Genomic DNA, 20,611 nt, shown 5'->3' on the forward strand with positions numbered 1-20,611 from the left:
TCCTGCTGAGCAGTATTAAAGTACCTATTGCACCATGTCAGCATGACAGGCCCCATGTTGTGTTTTCGATTATATTTAATATAGAATTAACCTTTCTTAATGGAACATATTGTGCATGCAACGGGAGTGAAAAATATTTATTTTGACCAAAACAAATATCATCCTTATTTAGGTTTTAAGGAATACTTCTTTATTTTCAATTTATAAAACTTCTCATCATAAAATTGTTGCAGCCCTGAACTGACAGGAAGGAATAAAAAGGGGTTTTTTTGTTGTTGTTTTTTTTTATCCTATGGCTTGTAAGCCATAAAGAGAGGAAGCTGCTGAGGGCATTAGGAGCAGCTGGGAAAAACATCTGTGGGGCAGCAAATGGGGAAGGGAGGAATGTGGGCACCACCACCACCTTATCCACTGGTAATTCCATGAAATGCAAGGAGCCATCCCATTGGAATTACCAGATGCCAACACTCTCCACGCTGGTGGTTTCAATGGGGAGGCACATCCCCAAAAATGAGATCCTTCTATGTGGAAAATATCAGAATTGAGGGGATGATCTGGGGTAATCAAAGGCTGGGAAGGGAAATGTGGAACTAGGAATTAGTTGAGAACAGAATTGAGAACAGAATGGAGAACAGAATTGAGGGGATGGTCTGGGGTTGTCAAAGGCTGGGAAGAGAAACATGGAACTAGGAATTAGTTGGATGGGATGAAGCAGCTCTCTTGCAGGAGCTGGCACTGCTGCATAATGAGGTTATGCAAAGGTATCATCGTTTTGCTGTGAAAAATGCCACTCCCGAAAGTAACTCTTTCACCAGGCTCCCAAATGTTTTATATCTGCTAAATGGGCTAATGAAAGCTTTAGGTTTAGAAAGCAGTAGCCTAGGGATTGTAAGAGTAAATATTAAGATGTTTTCTGACAAGCTGAATATATGTGGTTTCCCACAAAATCCCACAGTGCTTTGCACTCCATAAATATCACTCCTCTTCCCTCACAACTTTTACTCCATGAAATATGATGCCGCCGTCCACTAAAACATAGCTGCACTTTCCTTGGGCTGGAGCCCCGGCACACATTTATTTATTTACATAGGGTGAGCACCATTCATCACCCTCCTAATTAATGCAGCCAGGCAGGAGGGGGTGAAGGATTTCCTTCTCCATCCTGTGCGGAGCAGGACCCGGGAATTTTCATGGGAATCTCCCCAGCCAAAAGGAACCCCAACTCTTGGAGGCCTCTGGAGCCTGGCATCGAGCAGAGCTTGCCAAACCCACGAGGCCAAACCTTCAGATTAATTTTTGGGGGCGATGAGGTTGGTGGCCTGGTGGATTTGGTCAGGTAGGGATGCTCTGAATTATTGGTATTCCAGGGTGAAATTCCTGTCACTTCTGGCTGTAGCTGGGGGGAGCTGTGGCCTGGAAGAGGAGACACGAAGACTTTCACGATGCTGTTAAAGGCTGGGGAAGAGCTGCAAAAATATGTGAGTATTGTTTGTATCCTTTTTCTCCTTTCATTAAAGAAGCTGCCTGGGAGTTAAGCTTGCAGCAGTGCCCTGGCTGGGTCTCCCCAGGTTATGAGAGCAAGGCCTGCTCAGTAGCAAAATTCAGAATCTCAAATGACGTCCAAGCTCTGCAAAATGCTTAACTTGGTAAGTGGGGAGATTTTCTTGTAAATTCAATTTTTCTTGTAATTCAATACCGCACCAGAGGTCTCACTTGATGGAAAAGAGGCTCTGTGCTCCTGGAGTGTTTTACAAATATGTAAATATTATACCTAAGCTGCCCCTGTTAATTAAATATGGCACTTTACACAAGCATATTGTTTCCAGTCTCAATGTTCTGGCTTAAATCCATCATCAGTAATTACGTTCTGTCCTTTTAAATTCTTTCCTGGCTTAATTAGCTAAATTATTCTACTTCACTTCCTGTCCCAAACTTGCAGGCAGTGCTGGTGACCCTTCTCTGTGGCTCCTGGGTTTTGTCCCCTCGTAGGAGTTGTGGCATCACCCGTGGGGAGGTGGGAATTCCACAAGGTGGGAATTCCACAAGGATGCTGTGGCTCCCCAGTGCTGGCACTGGGCTATCACAACTTACTCAACACTTAACCACACTATATATTTATATATGTTTTACTTATATTTTTTGGAAGCATTTTTATATTTTATCTGCTCCCCCCAAATATTTTTAATTCACAAGAAATGTAATTCCTAGTGTTAAAACTTTAAAATAATCTGTTCCCAACTCTCCTCATACTTATTTAGATGAAGGAACTAAGAACAAAAATCATCCAAACCATCAGGCTATGCAAAATAAATCAGAAACTAATACCTGTTAAAGCCAAAAGTGCTGAACCAGAAGAGCCCATTGGAGGCACTGGACAGTACAGAAAATCCAGGACTGCTAATGAGAACTCCCCATTTTTAATTTCCAGTTATTTGGATATTAAATTAATGGCTCCAGGTCTTAGGAACAGCACCAGAGATGAGAGAAACTCTGCTCTCTACGATTAATAAAGTTAAAGTTCTATGATTAATAAAGATAAAGCAGGGACAAGGTAGGAAGGGAGGGAGCTGCAGTTTAATATACTTATCCTATGAATATTTCTATAAAATCTCTTCAAGTTTTTGTGAAACAAAGTCCTGAATAGAAATGGAATATTTATTTTCAATACCAGCTTTTAGCTACCAAGATTCCATTAAAATTATGCCGGAGAAAAAAAAATTAAAGATATGTATCTTGCTAATAAAAATGCACTTTGGTGAGAGATGTTGCAGAAGCAGAACCTCCTGTAAATTAGGTCACTTCTTCAGTAAACCATCTCCTGAACTCCTTTGTGGGAATTATGTAGGAAACAGGTTTTCTTTTCAAATCTTAATATAAAACTTGGAGAAGGAACAAGTCTTCTACCTTATTCACATTCATAAAAAAATCATAATGTAGCATCAATATTCACTTAATAAAGAGACCATTTACACTGCTGGGCTGCTGTTCTTTTGTTTGCCAGGGTGGATTTTTTTTTTAATCATATGGAAGAGTCGGTGCAGCAACATCTGTGACTTGTCAGTCATTTAATTAACCAAAGAAAAGCTAGCTATTCATTTTATTTCTGTATATGTTAATGCTAGAAACTAATAGAAAACAGCTAGTAAATTGTCCTCTGCATATATTGGACACAGCAACAATTACTCTGGCAGAGAAGATATAATAAAAGAGGAAATTTTAATAGTATTCTTATTCTATTTATTCTCAGGGGCTTCTGTTTCAAGGTACTGTAGAAATTAACAATTATTTCTTTTCATTGTTTTTGATGATCTTTTTCTATTATGGCCCTATCCGACTTAAAAGAAAATATGATTTGAACTTTTCTTTTTTTTTTGTATTAAATTTTCTTTGGCACCTGGAGATTTCCTTTCTGGTTGGTTACGGGGAGGTCCTGAGAAGGTTCAGAAAAACAAACAGCAAGTGTTTCTTTCAGACAGCTGGTTAAGGCATGTCAGTTATTGGGACAATCAAGAGAACTCAGCTTCAAACCCAGAACTTTCACATAATAAAATAATTTGCTTTTCCAGCCTTCATTTTATTGACAAATATGTCTTTCCCATATTTTTGGAATGTCTGTCATATGATACGTCTAAATACTTGCTATTGCTCTGCTATATAAAGCAATTAACTGACTTTATACAGCAAATTGTCAGAGGATTTCCCCAGAAAGCTTGGGGAAATCTAACCTACGGAACTATTCTCCAATTTATTGACATGCTACGGTGGTGAAAAAAGTAGGACATCAATAAACAGCTTTAGCTGGAAAACTGGAATCTGATTATAAGTATTGGGAGCTGGAGACCAGAGCCTCAATTAAAATACATGGCATGGCTTTAGTTTAAAGCAGAGAGGTGCTGGGTTTTAATGGGAAAAAGCAAGGCTTGGTGAAGGGTGGGAATGCAGCAATGGGGAGTTTTACATGCCAGGTTCCCCCTGGGAGTGTTTGAACTGGATCCAGGTTCAGCTCCTCATCCCAGACCACTGCTCTGCCTCGGGGAAGCTCTGGCAGGGAGAGAACCTTGAGGATTTTGTGCAGGAAATGATCTTTTCTTCCTTTCAAGGGCAGAGAGATGGTGCGAGGGGAAAGTTGGAGCGCAGGTTGAAGAAAACAGCTCAGGACTGGCCCTGGATGGATTCCCCACCCTCAAGGAAAGTCCTTCTATTCCTGTAGAATCCACATCCCTCAAAGCAGCAGGTTTGGAAATTTTGGGTTGAGAAAAGCAATCAAACCATAACCATTTAGGTTTGGGCAGTAAATATTGATTAGGACTGAAACACGTGCATAAGAAAGTGGATTAAATGCTGTATCACTCCCAGGAATCTACAAAATAGCCTGAAATCCCCATAATTCACAAGCAGGATTTCAAAATCACAGAATTATTAAGACCTCCAAGATCATCAAGTCCAACCTTTGACTGAGTAGCAACAAAACTGTAGTAACAGACTAAAAATAAAGAAAATTACAGATTTTACAGGATCAATCATGGCCACAAAAAAAAAGAAAGGGGGGATAAATGGCAGAAAAATATAAATACATGATGTTACCCCCCAAAACAGCAGGTTTGGAATTTTTGGGTTGAGAAAAGCAATCAAACCATAACCGTTTAGGTTTGTGCAGTAAATATTGATCAGGACTGAAACACCTGCATAAGAAAGTGGATTAAATAGGTCAGGAAGTGCTGGATCACTGACAGAAATCTAAAAAATAGGCAGAAATCCCCATAATTCACAAACGGGACTTCAGAATCACAGAATCATCAAGGTTGCAAAAGACCTCCAAGATCATCAAGTCCAACTTCTGACTGAGTAGCACCAAAACTGCAGTTACACACTAAAAATAAAGCAAATCCCAGATTTTACCTCAACCATGGCCAAAAAAAAAAACCAAAAAAAAAAAAAAAAAAAACAAACAAAAACCAAGAAAAAAAGGGGATAAAAGACCGACAAATATATATACATGACGTTAAAAAGGTAATTTTTATTACAGTGAAGGAAACCTTCCTACTGAATGTTAATTTCATGAAGGAAACCTTCCTACCTGAATTTTAACTTCATTATTTTTGCTAAAAGACCTTGTGCTCTGGCGCTGGTGGTACCTCACCTCCAGCGCTGAGAGGGCAAGGAAGGGCTGCTGAGATTGGCTGGAAATAATTGCTTTGTTAACAAATTCTCTGCCTAAGCACAGTTCCTACACCTGTGTAACTTGAGTTTTTCAACTCCTCTTCCTGCTCTTTTATCACCACTGGTGGTTACACTCATTTGAACCTGGGTTTTATCTGTAACCTCTTTTGCTGACTTTTAGGATTGGTTTTCTATTGCTCCACACAAGGAGCTTTAGGGGCTCGATCTTGGCATAGCACAGAAGATAAAGAGGGAAAAAGCAGAAGAAGAAACTCCAAAATGAGCTGCAGCCCTTCCTTTGGCAGTGTTCCCCCTTGATGAGATGCATTTGAACGTGTCAGGAGCCCGGTGCCACCTTCCCTGGATTGTTAATATTCTGGTTATCATGCAAGAAGTGGTTGATGAACAAGTTTAAGCAGTGTGCAAACAACGTCACCTGCTGGGAAGTGTTAAGGTACCCATCATACCATGTCAACTTGACAGGCCTCATGTTGTGTTTCTGATTATATTTAGTCATATAAAATTAACTTTTCCTAATGTAACGGGTTGGGGAGGCAACATGGACAGCACAAGAGTTATTTAGGGTAAAACCTATTTGTATTCAGATTTACTAATGAGAAGCACAATGTGAGCAAAATCCCTCCACTCACTGAATGCATTTATGGAGTGCCAGGGCTGGAGTGCCTCGAGCCCTAATCCATGGCAGAGGTGACAAAGCAGGAGGGGTTTGTGGTGCTCCTGTTGTCCAGCAGGGCCAGCTCCAGGCCCCACACAGCTCCTGCCTGTCCTCAGCAGGACTGAAGCTGTTTCCAACTTGCCTGGAGCTGTGCTCACCTCCATGTGGGATTCTTAGCATTGTTTAGAGCAGTTTTTAGGGAATTGCAGTGGTTGCTGGTTTTCAGTCCTTTTAAAAATTTTTTCCCCTTTTTTTCCTCCTTTTTTTTTAACTTTTCCTTTCCTTTCCCCTTTCCTTTCCTTTCCTTTCCTTTCCTTTCCTTTCCTTTCCTTTCCTTTCCTTTCCTTTCCTTTCCTTTCCTTTCCTTTCCTTTCCTTTCCTTTCCTTTCCTTTCCCCTTTTAAAAATTTTTATGACAATATTTTCATTTTTTCAGGTCAGCCATATTTTCCATGCGTTCCTCAGAGTGTCCTACTGTCACAGATGATATCCCCATGGCACAGGCCAAAGGAAAATCCCGAGCAGAGGAGCTGAGAACACATTCCCTTTCCCAGAATGTGCTGGCTAAACCAGGCTGAGAGTCACCCAACTACTTAGATTAAGAAAAAAGCCAAAAAATGTCCAATTTCTCCACCAAGCAGCACAACCTCTCAGCACTCACAGGCAGCAGCTTTGGCTCCCTTTGGTTCTTTGCCATCTCAAATTCAAGGTTCAGTGACCCATTCCTGCCCACTGGCTGTTGGGCAAAGGATCAGGATTTATTAATTATTATAAAAGCCAGGGAGGGGGCCTTCCTAATTAAAGACTCTGAGTGTCACTCCTCATTTTGGACTGCTTGCCAGCCTGCTGTACCTGGCTCTGCTCAGATGACACTCAGCCCTCAGCCTGGAACTGGATTCTTAGGAGAAATTAAGGGAGGAAAATGCAATAAAAAAAATCTTCAACTGCTTGTGCAGAAAGAGGGAAGGTGAAAAAGAGTGTAATTGTTCAGTTCAATAAAGGGGGAGACACAAAAATGCCTTTTTTATTAATGTTGTTGAGGCTTAAAGGCTGAAATTTGGCATGAAACAGATCTGGAGCCTCATATGAGAGGAAACCAAATGACTGATTTATGGGCACTTGGAAATTGCTTCCCACTCTGGCTCATTAATGGCTAAATTGGGCTTAGTCCTCATCCAGCAACACTCCATTGGCCCGGGATGCTCTGGCCATGAGGCCCCTCCGAATTTCCAGCACTGGTCAAGGCTGCATCAAACTCATCATTATTAAAAACCCCAAACTCTTCAAATGAATTAAAGGAATATTAATAATGTGAAATGCAGGCAGCCTATATGAGCTTAAGAGATGATGAGGGGCTCTGGCAACATTTTTCTTTATGGCCAAGACCTTCAACAACAACAATTTTCTGAGAAAAAGAACTATTTTGTAAGATAAAGAACTATTTTTGAGAGAAAAAATTGTATTTCTTCTTATCCTCGCATTGCAGTGACAGGGAAAAGACAGGTTTTTGTCATTTAAAATGATTTTGCAATGAAGTAAATCCCTGATTTACAAAAGTTTAGGACATCACTGGGAGTAAAAGGTACTGCTGCTTAATTAAAATGTACTTGATGGGTGGAAATCAGCATTCAAAGCACCGAGGAGTTACAGCAGCAGCGACAAACGAGTTTGTGTTTTGTGTTGCGATTTACTGCCAACAGCTCTGCCTTCCCTGGGCCCTGTGATGTTCCAGGGAATGGGCTGGAAATTCAATCCATGCCTAATGGGCTGAACTTGGGAAGGGAAAAGAAAAAGCACCCGCTGCCTGCTCCAGTCTGTGCCCCCCTGCACGAGCTGCCAGGAGCAGGGGACAGAAAATACTGATTTTAATGGAAAATGGGTCTGGTTTGACTGGGATAGAGGAATGTTGGAAAGGAAAGGAAAGGGAAAGGAAAGGAAAGGAAAGGAAAGGAAAGGAAAGGAAAGGAAAGGAAAGGAAAGGAAAGGAAAGGAAAGGAAAGGAAAGGAAAGGAAAGGAAAGGAAAGGAAAGGAAAGGAATTTTTAAAAAAACACCAATAAATACTCAAAAAAAACTACAAAACAGAATTTAGAAATTGCACATCAGTGAAGTGCTCACTCTCTGCAAATTTTCCTATTTCTAGACATGAAAATAGAGCTATAAAATGGGAGTGTTCTGGGTAATATTGGGATAGGTGTATTAGGAGAGCAGAGACCTTCACTTTCTCTCCCAACTGCTCAGGAGCCAGGCCATGGCCCTGCTGCCATCCTGATTCCTGACAGAACAGGTGGATAAGGAAAGACATGCAGGAGAGGATTGGCTTCTGCAGCCTCATGTCAGAGAGAGAATGCTCAAAGAAAAGGGCAATTTAACAAGTCAAAGAGTTTTGTTTTTTTTTTTTTTAAAACTTTCACCTGTGAAGGCAGTGACAAGGAACCATCTGCAATCAGCCTCCCCTCACCTTTTTCAGGTGGAAGCAGAGGAAATCCTGCAGTGATATTACCTGTGCTAATGTGAACAGAGCTCAATCCACAGGAGAATAGGTGAGCAAATGTGGGTGCACACAAGTGTAAGCCCCAATTCAAGAATGTGTCCCTGATTGCCTGGAGGGGAAAAAAACCACTCCTGGCAAGTGGAGAATGCATTATCTCCATAATATAGCTGGAGATACTGGAGGAAATTTCAACATCAAATATTTGTACACAGGTCCTATTTATTAAAAGCAAATATTGACCGTTCGGTCCTTAAATATTTTAAATAATTTATTCAAAATATTTTGATACCGGAGTAAATTAATGCTAAAGCATTTCTTTGTTTGTGCCAAATCAGTGCTTCCCAGTAGGAAGTTAGTCCATCCTTGCAAGCAAGCTTTCACTCTCAGTAGGCAGTCCATTTGTGTAGAGTGCCATTAACTTAATTTCAAAAAGAACCAGTAAAGGTATATGGAGCAGGCAGTAATAGCATGGAAAATATCCAAAATTACTAGACCCCAGCAACAGAACTTCGATGCCATTTTCATGCACTAATAATTTGTAGTTTACATATTGAAGGTAACTATAAACTGACTACTTCCTTGGTTAAGTCTTGCAGGTAATTGCAAATATGTTGTTAGTGCTGTACCTTTCCCCATCTGAGAGCAGCATGTCTAGGAAAAACAACAGAAAGCACAATTTTCACCTTATTTCCAGAAGTATTCTGGAGTTTCTTTGTCACTAGCAATATTAAATTTACTTGTGCTCAAACTATAAAAGTGTGGCAATTTTAAAACTAGATTTCATAACCCAAAATTGTAACATTTTGGATACTCTTGGCTTTAATTTAATTGAAATCTTGTCTTAATAATGCAGATTTGATGAATATGAAGTACACACATGGAAAATTATGTGTTCCAAATCAGAAAAATCTTTTGGAACTCCTCTTTATTTTGGCTGAGAAATTGAATCTGTGGAAAGAACAATATCAACACAACAATGTCGTTTACTCTTGGGTGTCATCCAAAATAATTTGTGTGAGAAGTGGGACACAGATTTTCCTGTTCCTTCAGAGGTTTCCATGAAGAATTCTGTATTTTTTACATTTCTGCTGCCCCAAGAGCTGCTGGTTGGATGGTTTACACATGCAAAGCATTTGTAGCAAGGAGGCTGGATTTAAAGAGGAGGTGGAACAAGGTGGCCTTTCATAACTCCAGGGTCACCAATATCCTGAATCCCAAACCCCTGGCTCTGCTCAATCTGCTCATGGTGTTGGACTTTTGGACCATGGACACAACAGTTTTGCTCACAGTGGGGGACAGAGATGCCTTGGGAAATGAAGGGAGAATCTTCCTATCTGGATAAATCCAAAACTCCTGCTGGTTTCACTTCTTTCTGTTTCAAGGTCTCCTTTTCAGACAAGAATTCTCTTAGAAGGGTAACAGAAAATCCTGGGAAAGGCTTCCAACCACTTATATACCTCATTTATGTCAATCAACCAGTGCTTTCCCTGCTCACAGAACCTACATTTCACAATTCAACTCATAATTTAAGAATTTTTAATATTTGAACCTGTGATGTTCTTTAAAGTTTGCTGTGTTTGTCCTATTGGACGTTTAGGGGCCCTGGAATCACTCTGGTTTCCAATCACTTTGATTTCAAGTCACTTAAATAGTTGTTGTAAAAAAATGATTGTGTCTCCTCTAAGAGACCATAGAATTTTTTCTGATAGTTAAAATCACAGATCAAGGTCAGCAATGCATCAAGGTCAGCAATTAAATGGGTTAATTCTTCGTCTTTTCAGTAAACCAAAAAAAACTGCTCCAGGACGGGGTAATGCTTGGAATATTTGGAAAGGAAAAGTTAGAAAAAGTGAGAGAGGCTGAGAAGAGCCCTTGCAATATGGGCAGTTTCCAGCCCTTCAGCTGGAGCCCAGGTTCTGCTGGCCGTGCCAAGCTGAGATCCTGCAGTTGGCGGAGCAGGCAGAGGTAATTGCAGTGCTGGGCCAGCTCCCTGGGAGGAACATTGCAAACTGCATTTTGGGCCTGGGAGCACGAGCCAGCACAACAAATTAGGGAATGTGATCTGCGCACCACAGGACAGCGTTGCTGCCCTCAAAAGAAAAAGACACCCAGTGAGAAGGTTGTTCCGTGAGAAGGGAGGATATTAATAAAAATGCTTTTGCTCATTGGCCATCCGAAGGGAGCGCACAGCAAAAGGCACTTTTTGGCTGATAATTTAATTAGTAGATAAATTGACTTACAACAGGCACAAGGTTTATAGCAAGGATCTCAAACTGAGTAACTCCCTCTGTTCACCCTCCCAGTGTCCAAGGCCAGGTTGGAGGGGGCTTGGAGCAGCCTGTGGAAGGTGGACACCAGTGGAAGGTGTCCCTGCCCATGGCAGGAGGCTGGAACTGGGCAATTTTTGAGGTCCCTTCCAATCTAAACCATCCTATAAATCTGTGCTAGATCAACCACAGCGACCTCAAGAAATCTGAGCATCTAAAGTTATATCCCTCCATATTTTGGAGGCATCCAAAGCCTCTGGATCCAGTGTGCTGTTAAAAAAAAAAAAAAGTTAAATTCCTTCCAAATCAGGACTTTTTGCAGCTGGGTGTTGGACATGGACTCAATCCCTCCTCCATGCAGCAAGGGAAGATGTCCCTGTGATTTCCTGTGGCTATCCTGACCCCCTCTGCCCTGCTCCTCCCCAGGGCGTGGGAAGGGATGCAGAGACTGAGAAGAGGAGCAGAGAGCCCCAACCCTCCCGTCAGGATGCCCTGTAGGCAGTGGAGGAAATGGAGTAAGGACAAGGAAAATTGGATTTAATAATTGCCACTAATAAAGGGGCAAGCGCAGAGAGCCAGTTCTACGCTGCTGGCAAAATTAATTGCTCAAGGCACATTAACAGTGTATTAGTTAACACATACACAGTGAGTAAATTGTAATTAAGCTAACTAACTAAATAATAAATACGTAGACTTTGTATGACAATCGGTCCTTGTAAAAATCCTTTCCACACCAGTCATAATTATTGACTTGCACGACTTAAACTGAAAAAATCCAAACTGATGCCCATTTATTTTAATCTTCAAAATGGCTTGGATTGGTATTTTTATTTTTTTGTATTGGTAAATGAAAGAATGATGTCATACAGCAGCATTAAGTACTATTAAAAAGGCCATAACTAACATTGGGTGCATAAATAATACATAAAATGACACTTTTACACACTTTGTGAAGAATTGCTTCATGGGTTATGCAATCTTTTCCAAAACAAGTTCCAAGAAATAACATCACCCGTTATGTTTCATAGCTACAAATTGGTAACTGAATTAACATTCATTTATTAAGTTTACATGGAGAACTCCTCTAATTCAAACGCTTGCAGATTATAATTTATTTTTATCCGAGGTATAATTTTTCATCTCTTGTTTTTGCCAAAGTCAATACAACCTCAGCCAAACTCTGGTTCCAGTTCTCCATTTGTACCCTCCTGTTCTTGGCTACTTACCTAGAGGAGTCTTTTCTAGCGGGGAAGGTAAATAAATGAGCTTGGATCACAAAAAAAAAGTCATTTGTAAAATTTTGAATTTCAACTACGGTTCCTGAGTCAATATTGACAGCTTTAGGATCCTACTCCTGCAATTTAATAAAAAATAGAACAGAGAATCACTTTTGCACATATGGAACTTGAACAACTGGTCTGCCAGGAGAGGTTGAATATGTTATTTTTTTAATAATCTGTTTTATTTCTCCTATCCCAGTTTAATCTGCAAGTCAAATACTGTGGAGTGGGACAATATGAAAAGACCTTTTCTTCATGAATAAGCTCCATGAAAGTCCCAAAAAGAACTTGTCTTCTGGGACACAGGCTGCTGCAGCTCTGAAGTGGTTTACAGTATCATAGAGGAGATTAGAGGAGACTGGCATTGTAACCACAGGGGATGTCAATAAACAGGGAGAAGAAAGTGAGGAAGGAGAACATGGATAAGGAGATGGAAAGGCAATAGAGAGGATAAAAACTTTTCTGGTGGACCTTGTGCAAACCAGAAGAATTAAGGAAGAAGGAACTAATTGCTGCCAAGAGAGGCTGTGGGTTCTCCATCCCTGGCAGTGCCCAAGGCCAAATTGGACACTGGGGCTGGGAGCACCTGGGATGGTGGAAAATGTCCCAGCCCATGGCAGGGGGTGGGACTGGATGAGCTTTAAGGTCCCTTCCAACCCAAACCATTCTGGGATTCTATGATTTTACAATTCTCTAAATACTGGAGTAAGTAATGGCCTTGCTGCAGGCACTGGGGTCAGATTTAGGTGAGGATTCAACAGTTTAATCTGATAGAGAGTCATTACTGGGAGCAATTTTTGTGGGAACATTTACATTCCTGGTTCAAAAGGAAATGTTCCTGCTAAAAATGTCCCCATGGAAAGAGGTCCTTATTAAATACATGGTGACAAAACAGGAAGTGACACAAATACAAATTTGTCCTTGATAGATGGTTGAAGACTTCATGGAACCAGTTACAGAAAATACCTCGGATCGAGTTGATTAATTTCAAATTAAATGGAAAGACAAATAAAGTCCCATAAATTCAGTTTTCCTATAAAAAAGGGGGAAATGTACTAAAATGTCAAGACATTAAGTTATCTGGACTGCAGAGAACACAGAGCAGGAGGTCAAAACCTCTACAGTGATGTAGGGACGCCCCTGAGGCAGTTTTCCTCATGGACTCTGATGTCCCAGGGTCCTATGAGGTTCTGACCCAAAATTATGTCTAGTCAGTCACACTAAATAATCCTCCCTTTGTTGTACAGTCCATTATTCATTTGTTCCAGATCGTCCCAGGTTTTTTATTTTCCAAATTCTGAAAATCAGTCATTTCTTAAAATTGAAGGGGAAAGGAGTGGCTAGAGAATAAATCCTCCCTATGTCATTGCAAAAATATTTAACCAAGCCTTTCTCTTTGAACATTTAAGCACTGAATGGGACAACCCAGGGACATTTGGAGCCTGGAGGTGTCCAAGGAATTCCTGGATGTGGTATTCAGTGCCCTGGGCTGGGGACAAGGTGGGCATTGGGCACAGATTGTACTTGATGGGCTGGGAGGGCTTTTCCAACCTAAATAATTCTGGGATTCTGGGAATCAATCAGACCCTATTCCGTGTATCTACATGCTGATGGTTAGAACCAGGCTGAGGTGAGTGGGACCAAGGTGCAGAAACAGCCAGGTGAGGCTCTTTGACCTGCGGCAGGCAGGAGAACAGATAGCCAGGAATGATTGAACACTTTGGATCTATTAAACCTGTTAAACATGGCTGAAGTCTGAACTTGGCTGATAAATCATTCCAGAGTGTGCCTTGCATGGATTGAAGGGAGAGGGAAATGAAATATATAAAAAAGCCATCAAGACTGAAATTATTCTTTAACCTCCACAGCCTTTAAAGTGTTTCTCAAAGCCTAATGATACCTTGTCATTTTTCTGATTTAATGCACATTTGTTCAGGTTGGTCTGGGCCAGGGGGGTCCTGTTTCTTCACAGACAATTTCCATAGCTGGGATAAGGATGTTTCAACCAAATCCAAGCAGCTTCTCCCAAGCAATGTACCCAGCATTAGGGAAAGTAGAAATTTGTGAGCTTAGAAGACTTCATCATTAAAAATCCCTAGTTTAGCATAGAAAACAGTGCAGTTTTATACAAAAAGTTGAATTTCTTTCCTTTTTTTTTGGTGTTGATTTTACCTTCTTTCCATTGAAAAAGCAGAGCTGTCACAGTAAAGATGTGTTGATGCCTTTTAGGCTGTTACTGGAAAAAATAAGTATAAATCTGCCAAACACCACCCAAAAAAGTTGTATTTAACTATTCTATTTCTCTATTTCCCTAATTCTGAGTTGAACTTCAAAACCTTGATGGACAATGTATAGAAGGCAGTTGGGATTCTGTTCCTTCGAAAAGAAAACCATAGATATAAAATACAGCACAGATATATTGAGAGGACTTCAAGATGTGAAATGGAAAAGTATTCTATGTATTACTAAAAAAAAATGAGCATTTATATAAAGCAGTTTGAGGATATTATTTTGGTTTTTCATTGTTTCTTGTAGCTGCTGTCTAATCCAATGGATTAGATCATCCAGGGCTCTAAATGAAACCCAGAAATTCCTTTCATTGTCAGTGCTGGAGAACATTCCACGCAGGGTCCCAGCTGGATCTGTCCTGGATCCAGTGCTATTCAATATTTCATTAACAGCTTGGATGACAGAAGAGAGAGCAGACTTTGGATGACACCAAAGTGGGAAAGATCGCGAGTATTAAAACTCCAAATTATTTTGGAGCAGCATCCTAATGATGACATTTAATAAAGAAGAGTGTGAGGCGCTGTGTATAGGAAGAAAAATCCAGTCCACGCAAATACAATGGTGGAAATGGTGTTACAGAAAGGCAAAGAACTTTCTGGGGTCTCTGCAGAGCATCATTAGAGCCTTAACAAAAATAAAGTGGCTGTTTCCTGGCATTAGCCTTTAAAAATAAGATGAAGAAAAACTGGGGGAAAGTGAAGAGGAAAATAATAGGAAACTACAAGCATTTGAGAAAAGCTGTGATGAGTCTAGAAAGAGGAAGGAGACCCTCAATACTATTTTAATTTTAAATATATTTATGACCATGCATATGAAAGCAAATATATGTAAATCTTTATTTTAAATAAGGTGACAAGCACCTTTTTCCATGTCCAAAGAGTGCTGGACAAGAAGTAACAGGTTTTAGCTTGCAGGAAGGGAGTTTTTCTATCTGAAAGGATAATTAGGCACCGGAGCAAATTACCAGGGGAGATTGTGAAACTCACTGGCAATTTTGAAGAACAGATTAGACATACATCTGCCAACACTCGTGTAATTTTAGTTGGTCCTGGTCCAGGGCACAGAAGGAAAAGGGCCTGGATCCATCTTGCCTGATGGGAGAGACACCAAACTCTGGGAACTGGCCGTCCTGGGAACCTCTGATGGGCCATTTGAAGGGCAGAGGTGTTAAATTCTGTGTGTTGCAGAGCCAGAGGTGACTGCATTCCTCATCCACTTGCTGGAGTCAGCTGGAATCAATCTGGATATGGGCATATTCCAGCCTGGAATCCAGCTTAACACCCCCTCCACCCCACCAGCTTCTCAGGGCTTCTCGATATATTGAATCAAATTTCCTGAATGGGAATCAATTCCCAGCACAGAGAGGAGAATGGACATCCAGGATATATGGATTTATTTTTGAATATATCCTTTTATCTGGATGGATTCCTTCTGCACCCAAAAACACAGGTCTCAGAATAGTGCAGTCAAAATAAAGAGTTACAGTCTAAAATTAAGGTTTAGAGTTTAAAATAAAGAGTTGCAGCTTAAAATAAATAGTTGCAGTTTAAAAATAAAGACTTCCAAGTTAAATCTCAGCCATTTGCATAATATTCAGCAATCAACTAAAAATAAGAGTGTAAAAACCAAAAGTGGTTCTATGCCTGAAAATAAAACAGATTTTGTCATGGCAGATGTACCTGGGTACCTACAGCTTCCACAGACATCCAGAAAAATCCCTGCTAAGCAATCCCTGTGGGATTCCTTGGCAGGAAGCCGTAACGAAATAGAAATTTTCAAATATTCCCGCCTTCTTCTACAATAACATTTTATAATAATTTTGTATTACTCCTTTGAAACACCCCCTCCAAAAAAAAAAAAAAAAAAACAACCAAAAAACTCCTGTGCATCAGGGGCATATTCCCTAAATGACAGCCTGGGCTTAAAATGTCTGTCCAGGAATTCTGCCCTTTGCTTCCAGACTAAATGCTCCTACACGGGCTCCTCGCTGGCCAGGCTCGTGCCCATCTGCCGGGATGGCGCGGTGCCTGCGGCAGGTCGGCGTGCCAGCTTCCCTGGGTCAGGAATGCCAGGATATGACAGCACTAGATGGACAACCTGCCTCGTGCTGCCACACTCTCCCTTCCAAAATCAGCTCTCCTCAGGCTGGCTCCGTGCATCAGGGATCAGGCAGCAAATGGAAAATACCTGCGGGGAGCGGGAAACGTGAAAAGTTTGGGGGTGTTTGCTCTTTCCAAAAAATCAGGCTTCTAGGAAACATAGAAAGCTCATTTGGGATGTTAGATATTGTAAAAATATTGCCCACAGGAATGCTCTGAAAGCAAACCTTTGGCAGGGTTTCAGTAGCTGCATTAGGCAACTCGTGGGCAAAAGGATTGCTCCCAGCTCTTCCTGGCCAGGACTCCCATTTGTGTGGGAAGTGCCTCCCTTCCTCCAGACTAATTAATAAACCAACAGTATTGACAGGCTGCATCGCCCAGAATGGGGTCAGTGCAGCAGGGCCCACAGCACGGGGGTGAGGATGCTCAGCTCTGGCTGGCTCCAGGAGCAGCTCCTGCCCTGCCCAGGTAGGATCAGAGGGAATCTGGTACCTCAGAGGGGGTTTGGACAGAGAGACTGGATTGTGTCACCTCATGGACAGAGTTTGCCCACAAACTCAAGGGAAGGCACAGGTTAGACAGGGCTTGGAGCAACCTGGGATAGTGCAAGGTGTCCATGCCCATGGCAAGGGGTGGAACTGGGTGGGGTTTAAGGTTCCCTAAAGAACCAACCCAACCCAAACCAGTCTGGGATTCCCATGTGAACTCCAACAACCTTTGCAGCCTCCCCTGGCAGTTCAGGATGTTTTGGAGGATACCCATCTCCCACCAAAAAATCAGAATGGCAAATCAGAGCAAGAGGAACCCTGATGAAATAGCATTAATATCTCCTCCAGGAGGGAATGCCTTCCTGAGGAACCATGTCAAGAATGCACCTGGTGCAGTACTCCAAGGCACGGGCTGTGCTTCAGCCCCACGGACCCCACGTGCGCGTTCTCAGCCATGTAGAAAATTATCCCCGGCAAAGCTGGTCACGTATCAAACACCCCATTCCTGGCTGTTCTGCAGAGCCTGACGTGCAGGAAGGTGGACAAGGCGGGAGACAGAACGAGTGTAGATCATTACAGGAACCACAAAGGGCGCAACTGTGAGTGATGGCGCCGTAATGGAAAGGCGGGAGTGTGACAGCGGGAGCGCCGCTCGCCTGAGCCACGGCTCCCGCGATCCCACGGACCCTCCTCTGATAATCCATCATCGATCCTGCTCCTGCTCCCACCCTGCAACCTCTGCCCACCTCTTAGGCTTACCACCTGTGACATTCCTTGAGAATTCAGGGGACGAGGTGAAAGCGTAAAGCAACAAAAAGCCACATATGGATGGAATAATCCCCTCCGTGTTTGCTGTATCCGTATTCACCTTCCCCTGCTATCACCTCCTTTTATATCATGGGTTATTATCTGTATTTCCATAGCATAAGAGCTCAACATTGAAATCAAAGCTCCACTGTGCCAGTCACAGGACTGATTGCTGCCTGACAGAGAGCCAAAACCAGGGATTTGGGGTGAAATGTGGGGACAGGGGCAAGTTGCCTCAAGTGACATCTGTGCCTGGGCACAGGTCTGGATGGCACCTTGGCGCAGGGCACAGTAATGCTTTCCATTCTTTCCAGCCATACAAGTAAAGGAAACCATCCTGCTTTTTTTTATTAAAGTCATATGTTATTCTGGAATTCTGTGTTGCTGTTATTCTGCCTGCTTAGTCTGGCAGTCTAAGTATATTTGAAAACCAATAAAATAAAATATTACCAAAAAACATAATACTCTAGAAATCCACTCCCTTCTGTAATTACAGTTTAATGTCTAACATACTTTGTGCTTCACATTCAGCAAACTTTGATACAGTACTTAGACAGAAATTATGGTGCACCAGAGTAACATACATTTGCTGGCAATGAAAATGGGAAATAATTTCTCTTTTATAATTAGGGGATGTCTGCAGGATGGAGGTGCTATTTGTTTGTCATCACAGAATATGCCTGCCTTGTGTCAGGCAATCAGTTTGACATGTGGAGTTAACTTCAGGTTATCCAGACCAGGCACAGGCATTTGTTCTCCATTTTCTCTTCTGTCTCACAGCAAGTCCAAGCGGGAACCTTTCCTGAGCACATTACATGGAAGGGCAGCATTTTCTTGTAAGGAATGTTTGTTTGCTGTTTTTTCAATCTCTTATTCTCAAAAATACCCTCTTAGCAAAACCACAAAGAGACATTTTCCTGAGCCACTTGAAGTAGAAGACCACAAGCTTTAACAATCAAAATAATAAAAATTGCTGCTCTATTATGATGGGGGAAAACTTGGGGTTTGCTCTTTTGCCAGCATTTGTGGCATATTTCTAGACATGATGTTGGTGATATAGACTGTGTGAACAAAGTTTGGAAGGCAACATCTTTTAATTGAATGGCTCCAGCAGTAATTATTATTTGGTCTCTCGTTAATTAACAATTTACAAATGGCAGACAGCACAGTGTACTTAAATTACTTTTTCAAGATGACTTAAAGCTGGAAAATAGTTGCAATTATTTTCTATCTGAATTTTGCCTCTTTTCTTTTACTAGAAGTTTCCCTTTGACCCTGTAAGAGAATTCAGGGATTGATGGAAAAAAACCCAAAACATTGTGTCATCTATGTCCTTCCCACAAAAGTTTCCCAGTGTGTTCACAGGCAATTTCCCACCTCCAGGAGCGGACAGTAATCACAGCTGAACAGTGTTTTAAAATCCAGTCTTCTTCACTTGTTTAGGTCCAGGAAAATAAATTTAACTCTCAGGTTTCTCTTCTTTACACTACCAGAGAAGACAGCACAGGGCTTCCTTCAACAGAGCCATTTCCAGTGATTCCAGCAATGTTCCAGGGTCTGCAGAGCTGGGCAATCCCTGCCTCTTCTCCTGGTGAATGCAGTCAATGATTCAATTATTAATTCAGCAAATCATAGAATTTTGGAACGGTTCAGGTTGGAAGGGACCTTAAAGCCCCCCCAGTGTCACTCCTGCTATGGCAGGGACACCTCCCACTGAAGTAGAAGACCACAAGCTTTAACAATCAAAATAATAAAAATTGCTGCTCTATTATGATGGGGGAAAACTTGGGGTTTGCTCTTTTGCCAGCATTTGTGGCATATTTCTAGACATGATGTTGGTGATATAGACCGTGTGAACAAAGTTTGGAAGGCAACATCTTTTAATTGAATGGCTCCAGCAGTAATTATTATTTGGTCTCTCGTTAATTAACAATTTACAAATGGCAGACAGCACAGTGTACTTAAATTACTTTTTCAAGATGACTTAAAGCTGGAAAATAGTTGCAATTATTTTCTATCTGAATTTTGCCTCTTTTCTTTTACTAGAAGTTTCCCTTTGACCCTGTAAGAGAATTCAGGGATTGATGGAAAAAAACCCAAAACATTGTGTCATCTATGTCCTTCCCACAAAAGTTTCCCAGTGTGTTCACAGGCAATTTCCCACCTCCAGGAGCGGACAGTAATCACAGCTGAACAGTGTTTTAAAATCCAGTCTTCTTCACTTGTTTAGGTCCAGGAAAATAAATTTAACTCTCAGGTTTCTCTTCTTTACACTACCAGAGAAGACAGCACAGGGCTTCCTTCAACAGAGCCATTTCCAGTGATTCCAGCAATGTTCCAGGGTCTGCAGAGCTGGGCAATCCCTGCCTCTTCTCCTGGTGAATGCAGTCAATGATTCAATTATTAATTCAGCAAATCATAGAATTTTGGAACGGTTCAGGTTGGAAGGGACCTTAAAGCCCCCCCAGTGTCACCCCTGCCATGGCAGGGACACCTCCCACTGTCCCAGGTGCTCCCAGCCCCAGTGTCCAGCCTGGCCTTGGGCACTGCCAGGGATGCAGGGGCAGCCCCAGCTGCTCTGGGCACCTGTGCCAGGGCCTGCCCACCCTGCCAGGGAACAATTCCTGACAATATCCAACCTAAACCTACTCTTCAACTGGCTGAATCCATTCCCCCTCATCCTGTCACTCCAGGCTCTTGGGACTGATTTCTCTCCAGATGTTTCAGCTCTTTGTGCCATTGTGAATTTCTCAGCTCCAATGCTCTGGTGAGGCCAAATTTTCAAAAGTGGCCTCACAAATGGAAGAGTCTCTATAGGGACATGGTGAAAGAGCCACTGCTTGGGACAGAGACAAACCAGTGGTAATTATTACCCAGGGAACACTCCTGGGAAGGTGAAGTGTGGGGAACAGAGTAGGTCTTGTTCACCTCCAGCTGATCATGGGGAGAACAGAGGAGGAAAAACTGAAGCTCCCTGTCAGCTAATGTATGCAAATTGTGTCCTTTGTGCCTACATCCAACAGCAGCCCATGCAGGATGCACAGGAGGTGAAA

The sequence above is a fragment of the Geospiza fortis genome, unplaced genomic scaffold, assembly GCF_000277835.1.
Source record: "Geospiza fortis unplaced genomic scaffold, GeoFor_1.0 scaffold452, whole genome shotgun sequence".
Taxonomy (NCBI): domain Eukaryota; kingdom Metazoa; phylum Chordata; class Aves; order Passeriformes; family Thraupidae; genus Geospiza; species Geospiza fortis.